This window comes from Eublepharis macularius, chromosome 14, assembly GCF_028583425.1.
Source record: "Eublepharis macularius isolate TG4126 chromosome 14, MPM_Emac_v1.0, whole genome shotgun sequence".
NCBI classification, from domain to species: Eukaryota; Metazoa; Chordata; class Lepidosauria; order Squamata; family Eublepharidae; genus Eublepharis; species Eublepharis macularius.
The window spans coordinates 56,093,336-56,106,464 of record NC_072803.1 but is presented as its reverse complement, the minus strand read 5'-3'; the positions used below and the strand labels follow the sequence as shown (position 1 = coordinate 56,106,464).

Sequence of the window (13,129 nt, the reverse complement as noted above, 5' to 3'; positions counted from 1 at the left end):
CGTATTTTGGTGCGTGCCCATCTCTACTCCCTACCCACTTTTCAATTATTGTAGCTTATTTTGTCCTCCCTTCTGCAGTATTGTAAGGGAGGTTTAAGAAAATTCCATACTCCTCTAGGTTTTGTACCTGTGGCTTAAGGGATATAGATAGCATTGAACATGTTCTTCTATATTGCTTATTTCATTGTGATATTCACGCCATTTATTTAGAACCTCTTCTCCAAAATTATGAAGGACATTGTGACAACGGTAAGACTCTCCTCCTACTATCCACCCATAACCATGAGATCATTGAGTCTGTGGCTAAATTTCTTTGTTGTGCACCTAAGAGGAGAGGTTTAAGTGCTGGGGTAATGGATTTTTTTTGTATCCTTGCTGACTGCACGTCTATGCTGTTATGCCAATAAAGGGATTCGATTTGATTCAATTTTCTTTAGATCTTCATCCAGTCATAATCAAATGATACCTGGCTGCTTCCTCTTCCCTTTCTCTCCTCACTGATGGAGTTATAATTCTCTAGGTTCAGCTCCCTCCCCAAGGGCTGTAGAAACTGGATCTTGGATTGAGAAACAAATGTATGCCATCTCTAATGTACAGGCGTGGGCATGAACACTAATGTTACGCTCTGCAGCTGCCAAGATACAGTTACTGACAACCATTTGGAGGAGAATATCTTTCGGCAAAAGTGCAGATACCATTCAAGAAAGTGGAAGACAGGTGATGGCAGAGCAAATAAATATAGCTCACAGAGGATAGAGTAGAACTTTCAGCAATGTGTAACAGTAGGTGTGTGAGGGGAGAGGCTTGCAGTGTGATTTATGGTAGGAGCACTGAGGTGTCCATTGAACATCTGTCAGGAGGGAGTTCTAGCCACAGAGAAGGCCACATATCCAGTGGACGCCCTTTGTCTTTCCGAAGAAGTGCCTTCAATGGCAGCTTCAATTGGTGAGCTGATTCCTAGATCTGTAGAAGCTAATCAGGATGCTGGCCAGCCAATCAGGAGCAAAGAGAATGGGATAAATTAATGGGTTGTCAGGAGATCATATCCTCATTTATTTCATAATTTCATAGGTTGCAGAGTCCGTTAGGGTAGTTGTGTTTATCTGTTGCAGCAGAAAGTAATGGGGCATCTTGTTTATGACTCCTGAAAGATTACTAACATATTAATAGCGTCAGAAGCGTTCATGGATTAGATGCTGCTTCAAGATACATATATGTTTTAGGCAAGATGGATGCCTTTACTGCTGACTGCTATTGGGTTAAGCAGAGCCGCAATTAGGGAGCGTTGCCTCCCCTCCCTCAAACATTTTGGGAGGCTGGAAATACCGAACAACTCCATTTTTCACAGTGAGTGACACAAAGAAATCCAACCTTGTAGAGTAGAGATGAGTTTGGAGCTGGTTTCTGCATTTTCTGCCGGGCCAGAACTAATCTCCATTCATTGGCGTGCAAATCTTTTGTGTTCTGTGCCACACAGGAGCAAGCAAAGCCAAGGGGGAAGCATCTCCCCAGCACTTCCTCTCAGCATCCCGTTCTGGAACAGCAGGCTCTGGGCTTCTTTCCGAGGCCAAGGCTGTGATTCTATCTGTAAGCTTTCTGCAACTGTGGTATTTGGCTATTCCTTTGCCAAGGTTTCTGGATTTCACAGAGTTCCCTCATTTATCTTCCATTCCAGCTAAGCCTGGGTGAAGCAGGCCATTGGAGAGGAATGGCGCCGGTGGCGAAGTCTTCCGGCTGCCCTCGTTCTTGAAGCTGTCAAAGCCACTTAATTGTGGGAAGTCTCTCCCCAAAATGCTATTTTAATGAAGTGGAAATAAGGCAGTTAAAGACTTTAGGAAGATCAGCGGGAGGTTTCACTTCTCCTCAGTGAAAAGATGCATTCTAAATGAGTCCAGCTCTGGGTGGTCAAATCCACTTGGGGCGGATGGAGCCTTTAGGTCGGTCTTGCAATTAAAAGACTGGTCACTGCAGATCAGACTGTTAATGGAGATCAGGCAGGCCTTTGCAATCAGGGCTCTCTCAAATAACTGGGTAGCAATGCAAACATATGCAGGCGAACTTACTTTGCATTGACACACATTCATTTGAATGGCTTATTGCCAGGCTATGATTTCTCAGCGAGTTAAGTGTTCTTTAAGGACTTGGGGAAGAATGGAGTCCTGAATAAATCAGGACCAAACTATACAGAAATGACTCAGAACTTTCCCAGTTGCATTGCAAGAAAGTGAAGAGGGACTAGATACTAAAACCAAAGGGGACATGTGGGAAGTGGAGCCTGTGGCTTCCCCCTCCTTCGAAAGGTCCGAGTGCTTTCCTCTCTGTGTATGTCATTTCTGGTACTATAGCCCCAGCTATGAGACATATGCCAGGAGAAAGAGGTGGTAGTGGTGGTAGGGAACTGAAGCTGTGGACAGGGGAAATGGGTTCTGCGCGCCGCATCTGCATGCTTCTTTTGCCTTTTGAAAATTGAAACCCCTCCTCCCATCTCTTTCTCAGTCACTGGGGCAATTCCTCCTTTAAACATGCCCAACTTTTGCTGCTGTATCTACTCCGGTTGCCTCTAGTGATTTTGTTGTCCTCCCTGAGCATCAGACCTGAAGGCCAGTGAGTCCCTAAAGAAGAGGGCAGCCCTCCTAAAAGCTGAATGAAGGCTGCCCTCTTGTCAATGAGAAAATTGTTCTGGCGCAAGCAAGCCATCTTGGACACCCAAGGAGCTTGTCTCCTGCCCACCCCCTCTCTCCAATTTTCTCATGCGAACAAGCCCTTAATTTTATTGCCATTCATTCCTTTGGGTTTGTTTTGTTACGTTTCTGAAGAGTGGAAATGAGCCCCCAGCTGTAACTTCAGATCCTGTCATTCTCTGCATGCCCTCCGTTTCTGATCCCTCATCCAAGAACTTAATTCAACTCAGAATGGAAACACATGAATGCCGCTCTCTGCCAGGCATTTGTGGATTCTGTCAAGCCGTGTTTAGATGCTTCATTAGTAATTTCAGTTTTGAAGGCAAACAAATGGCAAATCTGGTTTTGGTTGTGAGGAACAATAAAAGATTTATGAGGTCTCCATTGAAATGACTGTAGCTCTTGGGCTGAGAAGACCCACCGTGAGCCAGGAAGGGACTGTGGCAAAGCACCTGCTTTGCATGCAGAGGGTCCCAGCGTCAATCTCCCGTTAAAGGACCTCGGGTAACAGCCAGCATTGGGAGGGATCTTTCTTGTCCCGAGAGTTGCGAGCTGCTTACATAGACAATGCTGATCTAGGGGAACCAATGGTCTGACTTGGGAAAAGGTATGCGCTCAAAAGGGCTGTGGCTCAGGGTGCCTACTTTGAAGGTGGAAGGTCACAGGTTTAGTTCATGGCATTGCCAGTTGAAGGGTCTCATGCAGCAGGTGTTGAGAGAGACCGTTCTTTGTCGGCGAGCTGCCGCTGGTCAGAGTAGACAGTGCTGAGCTAGATGGACCAGTGCCTTGATTCAGTAGAATACCGGGTATTGCCTTGTTATATTGTATGTTGATTCAGTAGAAGGCAGCTTTGAATTTTCCTAAATGCAGAATTCTGGAAAATGCCAAATGAGAACATAAATATCCTGTTACAAGAATGGGAACTTTGTCCCCACTCATTTGGGCTTCTCTGCCCTATCCTCTCAGTTTTTGAACTGCAACAGGAAGGGTTTTTTTGTTGCTGTTCCATTCTTTGAATGAATCCCAGGTTTTAACACAGTAATTAATCTACAAGATTAATTTTAAACACATGCTGAAATTTGCTTGTGCTTAGCAGAACCCTTTTGCGCATCTTCAGAAAGACATTTTTAAAAAAATGAGTGCCAGATTTTCACAAAGTGATTAATACAAAGGATTAATTTTAAACACATTCCAAAGGCTGCTTGCATTCAACAGCATCTTCTATACACACATCCAACTCACTGCAGTGGGATTAAGTTCATGTGCTTGCAAAACGTCACCATACCAAAGGCAGAAAGATAGGGTTGCTTAGTTTGTAGGCGAACCGGAGCTTTTTTGGGATCGAGGTGATGCCAGTGGTTGTGGATTGAGTTAGCAGTGGTGCAGGTCATTCAGAGAAACTCAAATAAAGGTGACTCCCAGGATATTCTCAGAGACCCAAAGACAGGTGCTATAGCTGGAAAGACTGCGCTAATTAAGCAGCAGATATAGCACAGGGGCTAAGAGAATGAGCAGCAATATTGGAAGTAACTAGTTCAAATCTCATTGCAACTACAAACTGATTAGGTGGTTTTAAGTAAGCCCCCCATCGTCATTGCTTATATGCAATATGGGAATGATGTTGTCTACTCTACAAGGCTGTTGTAAAGGATATTGTGATAGCACATGTAAAGCGTTGAACATGCCGTGGGACGCTTTTAACAAGTGCTATATAAATGACATTTTAGATGGACTTGTGAAAGATGGCTCTCTCATTATCTAGCTACATGTGGGAGAACCCTCTTGCATCCCTTTTTCTTTCCTCCTCGCAGTCCCCATATCCTCTCCCCTTTTCCCTGCTTCCTCCTCTCCTTTCCACCCACCAGTCAACCTACCTTTTATCTGCCCCCCATTTTCAGCTATATTTATTATTTATTTGCTTTCTCCATGATGGGGACCCAAAGCAGCTTACATCATTCTCTCTACCTCTGTGAGGTAGGTTAAGTTTGGAATGTTTGACTGGCCTATGGTTAACCATTGAGCTTCCATACCATTGTGGGGATTCAAAATCGGATCTCCCAGATCCTAGTCTGAAGCTCTAATCACTACACAATGCTGTTTTTTTTGTGTGTGGGATGGCTGCTGTTGAACAGTAGTGAGCAGCTGGGCCTGGGTGAGTCATTCCAGTCATTTGGTTGCAAGTCACCCAGTGGTTGCAGCCAGGTCTGGCCCTTCTTCAAAAGCCAAAGCAGTCCTGGAAAGGGCTCTGCCATCTCCCCCTACCTTTTACTGACAGAAACCAAGGCTTCAAGGCAGGCAATACTTGTTATGATTGCCTAGCGACCAGCACAGCAGCCACTGAAATGACATTCATTTCTTAAACCTACAAGTGCTACTTCTATAATTTTCAGGGCTTTTTAACCCCCAATTTTTCTTTTCTTTTTTAGATTCCAGATTTTTCTGCCAACTTGGGGCTTTTTTCAGATATGTCTTCTCTGTTCATAGCTTCAGTCTGAATTTATGTATACACAGGTTTGCCCATATTGAGAATTAGATATACAAGTGGGGGACCCTCAACAGCATCCTCCCATTATTTCCTCTTTCCCTGAAAACTCCATAGCCTCTCCCCTTTTCCTGCTTACTTCTCCCCTTCCCAGCTAATCTACCATTATCTGCCCCCTTATTTTTAGCTTTCCCTCCTTTCCTCTCCCTGGGAGCCTCTACCCAGGAAAACTGTGGCCCAGTTGCATGGTGTAGACTGCCCCTTGGGTCCACAGTTGTTATAGTGCCAGCCACCGGACTGGGCCCAGTTGCATGGTGGGAAACTACAAACCAACCAACATTTTATTTGTTCTCCATTTTCAGCTATATTTATTATTTATTTACTTTATTTATGTCCCTCCTTTCTCCACAATGGGGACCCAAAGCAGTTTCTATCATTCTCTCCTCCACCTGATCCTCACAACAACTCTGTGAAGTAGGTGAGGGTGACAAAGATTGAGACAAAGATTGTCTCAAGTTCACCCTGTGAGTTTCCATGGCAGAGTAGGGATTCGAACCTAAGTCTTCCAGATCCGAGTCTGAAACTCTAACCATTATACAACACTGTTTTCATGGGGTGGCTGTGTTGAACAGAAGCAACCAGCCAATTCTGGATGAGTCATACAAGTCATGTGGTATCAGGTTACCCAATGGTTGCTGCCGGCCTCACTCTGAAACCCCTGACAAGTAGGGTTGCCAGGTCCCCTTACCCTCCCAGTGGGAGGGGAAACACAGCACTCACCTTCTGAATCTCCACACCTCGCACTGAGCCGGTTCTTAAAGAATTGGTCTGTTTGGGGCCCAAATTGGCCCAGCATGAAGTGCTGGAGCACTCCCGGGACCTGCACCATCGTCGATGATGTCACTCCTCCCGCAGAGGCTAAAATGGACTTGCATTTTACTAACAGAAACCAAGACTGCTAATACATTTGTGGTTGTCTAGCAACAGCCACTGAGGACATTCGTTTCTTAAAGCTACAGGCGCTGTTTTTGTTATTTGGGATTTTTAATAATCCCCTAATGTATTCTTTTTTAGATTTTAGATTGTTCTAAATATCTATCTTTAGATTTTAGATTTTTCTAAAGATCTATCTTGTTTGTTCGTGGATTTAAGTATTCACAGATTTGGCCACATTGAGGATCAGATATATTGATGACTGATGCTAATTTCACAGACCAGGTGGAGGGAGGAGAGCAACAGTAGGGGAGAGTTTGTGGGCTTCCCAGTCATGCAACCTCTGTGTTCAGAGGCGTTATGTCAGTTTCTTGATTTGGGAAGGGGCAAGAACAACAGTAGTTGTTGTAAGCCGTTTTTGTAACCTGATGTTGGGCTTCCTTGTGGGAAGTAGGGGGTGCTCCTAAGGGTAGGGAGGCTAGTAGAGAGAGCTGAGAGAAAAAGTCATTCCAGAGAAAGGGCTAGGGAAGCAACACACACAAATGAGTGTTACTTAAGCAATGAGTAGGAAAAAATGGTTTGGCATTAAGTCCAGCTCAAGGATTAGGGGCAGGGGTGGGGTGCTAGGGGTGAGATACTCAACAGACTCGAGAGCTCCCCAGGTATACTAGTGTTTCCATGACCAACAGTGGAAAGATTTCAGAGTCAGGAGGCCTTGGATGTTATTCTTCCTGCTGCTGTGTGAGCAAACACAGGTTTAAGCAAAATTGTTCAATCATACAGTCCAAGAGGTCTGTCTGGTCTCTCCTGTGGCTCATACATTCCAACCTTACCAGACTGATTTACGAAACAAGGCAAGCCATTGGTCTCACTGAGGGATATTCCTGGTGTTACCAAAATAGTGAATGGAAGAGGTTAGCTAGAGGTTTGAACAAGATGCTCTCTTCATTTATTTAAGCCCTGTTGACTCCACAGGGCTCAAGAGGGCATACTTAGAATTTACATCTGACGGGGCGCTGATCTAACCCAGGCCTGCTTAGTTTGCCGCAAGGTGGCGCCATCATTTCTCTAAGAACGCAGCTGTTTGGCAGATCACATGGACACGTCAAGCTGTTTTATATTAAGTCAAACCACCAGCTTCAGTCCCGTCTAATCTAACTGGCAGCAGATCTCCAGGGTCTTGGGCAGAGAAAGGTCTTCCTCAACAGCTGCTGCCTGATGACCTTCAGCTGGAGAAGCCAGCAGTTGAACCCAGGACCTTCTGTGATGCAGTGCTGCTGAGTCACAGCTCCTCCCAAAATCTCCTCTCTCTATGTTTGTGCAGAAGCGATAGTTTGACAACAGCAAGAAGAAAGCATGTCCCGGCCCATATTCATACCATATATTTTACTGGCCCTTCTTCAGAGGCAAATGCTGGGATGCTTTTCCACATCCTCTCCCCTCTTAAAGCTGTCCTTGTTGCCCTTCTTCCCAGAACCAGCTCCTCTGTTTTCCGGTGCTCTTTCGTTGTGGTAGAATAGTTGTGTAACAGAATGTTGGAGCAACGTTCTCCTGGAAGCCCACCATCTTAAGAAGAGGTTTATAAGGAGAGCCTTGCTGGGCCAAAATCCTGTTTCCAACCACGGCCAGCTAGATGCCCCTGGAAGGCCTGCAAGTAGGGCAAAGAGACCCAAGCCTTGCATTGTTGTAGTCCTTCACCAAACTGGCATTCAGGTATACTGCACCTGATCAGGAAGGTTCTGTTTAGTAATCACAACTTATAGCCATTGATAGGTCTATCCTCCATGGATTTGTCTGTTCTCCAGCTCCATCTAAGCTGTGTATTTATATTTAACTTAGTTTAATGTTTTAGCTGGATCTCTGTGTATTCAATTATTTTGCCACTGCCACTATTGGTTAATATTAAAATAATATCTCACCAAGGGTCATATCAGAACCCTTTTTCAATTCCTAAAAGTCAGCGCCTGCTGCTGCAGAACTTTTCTGGCCCATGGCCAGGATTTTCCTCATTCATCAGCCACAGGCATTGTTGGCTAACTGGAGTCAAATAGCTTGGACTAATTGGCTCAATGTAGCCTTTCTTGTCGAGGTGAATTAGTGAAAACTCTTCATCTGGGTAGTTTTTAGCCTGGGAGGTGAGAGTATGCAGAATTCTGCAGTAGTCTGAGCTTCAATACGAGCACGACGGGTTCTTGTCTTTAGGTCAGGTGTTGACAAGGCGCACTGTGATGGGATTAGCTAGGTTGACACTGTGAGGGCAGAAGCCCCACTGGGCCGCTGTTGGCAGAGCGTTGCTGGGTAGTAGTTACGATGTTCCCAAAAGCTGCTGTACCAAAGTTGGCACTGGTGAACTAGCCTCATCCAGAGCATTTGATGTTTGTGTTCAATGGCATTCCCAAAATATTGTTCCTCTAGAGACCAGTTTTCCAAAGTCATCAGTATTGAAACAGGTCAGTAAAGTAATTGCACTGACCCCATGAGATTCCTGAAATAAGGAAAATGAAGGCAAAAGTCACTCCTTTTTTCTCTCTCTCTTAGCCATCCGTCATGGTGTGTAATATTTATTTGCTTGTTTATTTCTATGGCACCTAAATGTTGTTGCTCTTTTTGACTCAGGTATAGAATCTAGAACACAAGAAACTCAAGGGAAGGGAGAGGCAGCGTGGTATAGCGTGGAGAATCATGGGCTTAAATCCTCAGCCAAGACTGATTGCCAAGTGACCTTGGGCCAAGCATTCTTAGCTTCCCAGGGTTGTTGTGAGAATAAAATGGAAGAGGGAAAAACCAATCATGTTACCTTGAACAACTTAGCATAAGTCTGGGATGAAAACATGACAGATGCATAGGAAGAGTAAAGGAACAAAGGCTGAGGAGGGAGATTAGTTTGACTTAGAAGCTCATATCCTGGAAGTCTAGTTGGTCTTTAAGGTGCTGCTGGACCCAAATAATGCTCAGGCAGCATGAGGCTCATTTTCCCTTGCTGGGAGGAGGTGGTGGGTAAGGTGAATTGAGATAGTGGAATAGACAGTAGACACAGTGCAGCTCACATGTCCCAGGCAGTCAGGGATCATGTAGCCAGCATGGTCAGTTCAAAATTGCAGGATAATGTGCCTGTACTATTCTGCAACTCCCAGAAAAGTATTTTACCTTTTTTTGAAAGCTCTGTTCTTGGGGAATGTTTGAAAAATCTTAACACTGCCCACCTGCAGTTTTGTCCGTCTTCCTCGCCAGTGACACGTGAGGTAATGAACGTCATTTCTTGCCCAAGTACATTTGTCTAGGTTGATAGTTGAATTATTTTTGTTTTATTTTATTTACTTCATTTATACCCCACTTTTCTCCCCCATGGGCCCCCAAGGTGAGTTGCATAATTCTCTTCTCCATTTTATCCTCAAAGCAACCCCGTGAGGTAGGTTAGACTGAGAGTGGGACTGGCCCAAGGTGACCCAGCAAGCATCCACGGCAGAGTGGAGATTTGAACCTGGTTCTCCCAGATCCTAGATTGGCACTCTCACCACTATACCATGCTGCCCCTTAGATTTTTGTACATTCCTGTACCATCTCAGGTGGGCAACATCTTGCAAGCAGATAGATGCTGGATAAGATATGGGCTGAGTTTGTTTCTCTTCTGTTTGCAGATATTTAGCCTTGGTGAGGCCGGGCATGAGCCAAAGGTTAAGAACCAAAGGGTTATCAGCCATTGTCTCTTAGCCTGTGGTTTGCAACCTGATGCCTCAAATTGAGCTGGGCCAGTGGGTCCATGAACCACCCAGATTTCAAGTATTCTTGTTGGTTTGTTCCGTTTGTTTAAATTGTATTTTGTGAACTGTTTGGGTCCCCATTGGGAGAAAAGTAGGGTAAAAAGTACTTAAGTTACACTAATAAGTTACACTAATAAGATGAAAGTAGCCATGACTAATGTAGGCATCAGTGATTCAAAAATCTGCAGGTTCTTGTGGAGTCCTGCCCCCCCCCCCAAATGGAATGGGTCATAGAGGCACTGGTCTTCTGCCTCTGTTGTTTCTCTCATATTATTATCTATTTTTAGCAGCTGATCTTGACAGGGGTTTGGAAAGGAAGGAACTAGGACAGCCAACTACTAAAAGATAAAACATACATGAAGGCTGTGGATCAAAAGAGGTGACCTGTAGTTCCATTGTCCCAGCCACTCAGGGATCACATAGGTGAATAAAAATAGGGACAGAGTCCCTGTCTCCTGTAGCTTCAGAAGCTGGAGGCACGCAGGTTAGAAACTCTGAAGATGACTTTAACCAATGGACAGAGTTGCAAGGGAGTAAGCAAAGCATTCCTTTATTTAGCCTTATCCTTATGCTGATGGATCACTTCTGTTTGATGTGCAATTCTGCTTTGGAGACTCCCTTCTCTGCTCGACCAGAACTTCAAGGACACATAAAGTAAAGTGTTCTCAACAGCTGGATCCCAGTAGTGTTGTTAACTCCCTTCCTTTGGAGACTCGCCAGTGCCTAAGACTTTCTAGAAGTGCTAAAAGGCTTTCTTGTTCAAGATACTTGCACTTGGCCAGTGTTGTCCAGTTTATGTAATTTTCATTCACCATTTTATTTTGTTTTTCCTGTGCTCTTAAGAAAAAGCAGGTAAGTTTGCATTGTTGTCAATGGTGGAAGGGACTGTGCCGTGACAGTTTTTGCTGCCTCTGTTGCTATTTTACTATTTAATTACTTTGGATTGGTATTTTAAGTTGAATTTGAATGTTGCTGCAGTCCTTATTTAACACCCTTGTGTTGATCTTGTTGCTCATGTTCATAACAAGTTGCAAGAAGCCCGGGGGGGGGGGGTTGCGGTTCCTTGAATGAAGCAGTTCAAGACATCCTCCTCCCCCTGGCTTCTCAGGGTTAGAAGATGGCTATAGCTTTCACGATACAAAAGAGTGCTGTTTAGTTCTGTGGCTACTCCTCAAATCATTTCGAAGGTGCTGGCTGCCTGTTGAAATAAATAAGTAACAGAAGGACCCTCTGCTTTTGGAATGGGCCTCTTGCCCATCGGGAGGGAGCCTGCGAGCTTTCAGCTGTTTTGGCTCCAGCTGTGATCTGCCACCACAGGTTGGCCAAGCACAGCACCCGATCCCTGCTTTACGTCGATAGGGTTTGCTTGCTTTAGTAATTTGGCTGGCTGTCCCTACACACAGCTCACGCAATTACACTGCTGCTCTGTGTGTTTGTGTGTGTCGGGGGGGAGGGGGAGTTGTTCCCTTGCACTTCAGTTGCTCTGGTAAAATATTGGATCTCTTTCTTCTATTGGTTCTTAGTATGCATCTTGATGACCAAGCTTGGCTTCGATTTATTTTGCTCTATTTCCTTGCTGGCGTGGTCTGTTTCCCATTCCCCTCGCCCCAGGCTGATTCACATGTTACAATCAGCCATTTATGTGTCTATTAAGCTGATCAGGGTTATGCAAGGATAAAATTGGGAAAGGGAATTTGATATACCCCCTCCTGAGCTCTTTGGAGGAAGTGCAGGATGTGAATGTAGTATCACAGACAGATAGAAAATGCAAACTGAAGTTAATCCCAGTTGTGTTCTCTATGATTATGATTGAGAATGTAATGGCTGTACGGCTCTGGGCTCTGTTGGTTTGGTTTTATATGGCAAAGTAGTGCTATTTTATTTGTATTGGGTGGGTTCACTGCTATTTTAGAATCTAGTATGACATTGTTTTAACCTACCACTTGAGACTGTCACATTGACTTTTTAGTAGACGTTTGTGATTTTTACTGTTTTTTGAAACAGATGTCACAGATGTTTTATAATAGAAAAGGGTGTTACCCAAATGGGGGGTTTCCTTGCAAGTTGGGGGAATTAGAGTGCAAGGAGAGGCTGCGAGAGGAGGGGTAATTGGGATCTTCTCCATCAATGTATACCAGGTCTCTTCCCTCAGAGAACTCTTGAAATGACCAAGTGGGTGTTTAAAGAATGGTTTTTATTAAAGTGATATCAAAAGAAATCATACAAAAACATACACCACACACATACAGAGTTTCCTAGGGAAAGCAGGGAGTAGTTTGGATAGAGTTTCAAGGTTTTTAGGTCATTGTTATCAGTCCATAAGGGGAGCAGCTTAAACGTCCAGCGCTTTGTGTCAAGAAGAGAGAGGGGGGGCCAAACGTGCAGTCTGAGGGCACATGGGTAGGTCCAGAACACACACTGAATGGGGCAGCAGGTAGTACAGTTATTCTGTGTAACATACCCTGGGGCAGGATTGCATCTTCTGCCCCAAAACAATAACTTAATGGCTGTCTCCAGGATGAGACAAAGAACTGGGAAAGCTTTGATTAAACTTTCCTGGGTGAAACTAAAGTTATCAATGATGATTGATGATCTGTGATGGCTAGATGGGAGCGGCTATCTGCCCTGAGGAGCCTGGAATGGGAGAGCAGATAAGGAAAGGATCAGCAGGGTATGTTGAGGGGATTAATTCAGGGACTAGTGGAAGGACCCTCTTGTCTTAGGATCTTTGCACATCTCTGGGGGCATGAGGCTGAAAGCTAGTCTTGCCTGGTCATTCACATGTCAGTAATTTTCCAGCTCCCGACTGGAATCTGGCAGCCATTTCCTGCCTTGCTAGGTAGTGTTTCTGTGCTTAAAACACATAAGGAGTGGGGCTTATGATCTTGCCATATTCATAGGCCTTCTATTAGCATGAGAGCAGGTTTGACTGCTAACAGGAGGATATATTGAGGAAATGAACCTGACACGCATGAAAATGTCATGCTTACATGGCATAGTGACTCACTTGGCAGGGAGGGGTCACCTCCAACTGAAGATGTTTGATTGACCTCCCACCTGAAGGAAATGGGGTGAAAAGGACACTAGAGAAACATTCTCTGCTTTCTCCTCCAGTAGGGCAGTGCAACCAGAACAATATTGTGGACAGGTAAGTGTGTGTGTGTGTGTGTGTGTGTGTGTGTGTGTGTGTGTGTGTGTGTGTGTGTGTGTGACATCCTCTGAACTGCTACATCACTTCTGGAGACAACCCAGAGGTGATATAGGGTAGCTCC

At 44.7% G+C, this 13,129-nt stretch overlaps 1 protein-coding gene across 1 annotated transcript in view; it reads left to right on the top strand.

Annotated features, from left to right (window-relative positions):
- COL27A1 (collagen type XXVII alpha 1 chain) overlaps nt 1-13,129 on the top strand; it is a 342,023-nt gene that overhangs the window by 220,136 nt on the left and 108,758 nt on the right. The gene's annotated exons all lie outside the window — the stretch shown is intronic.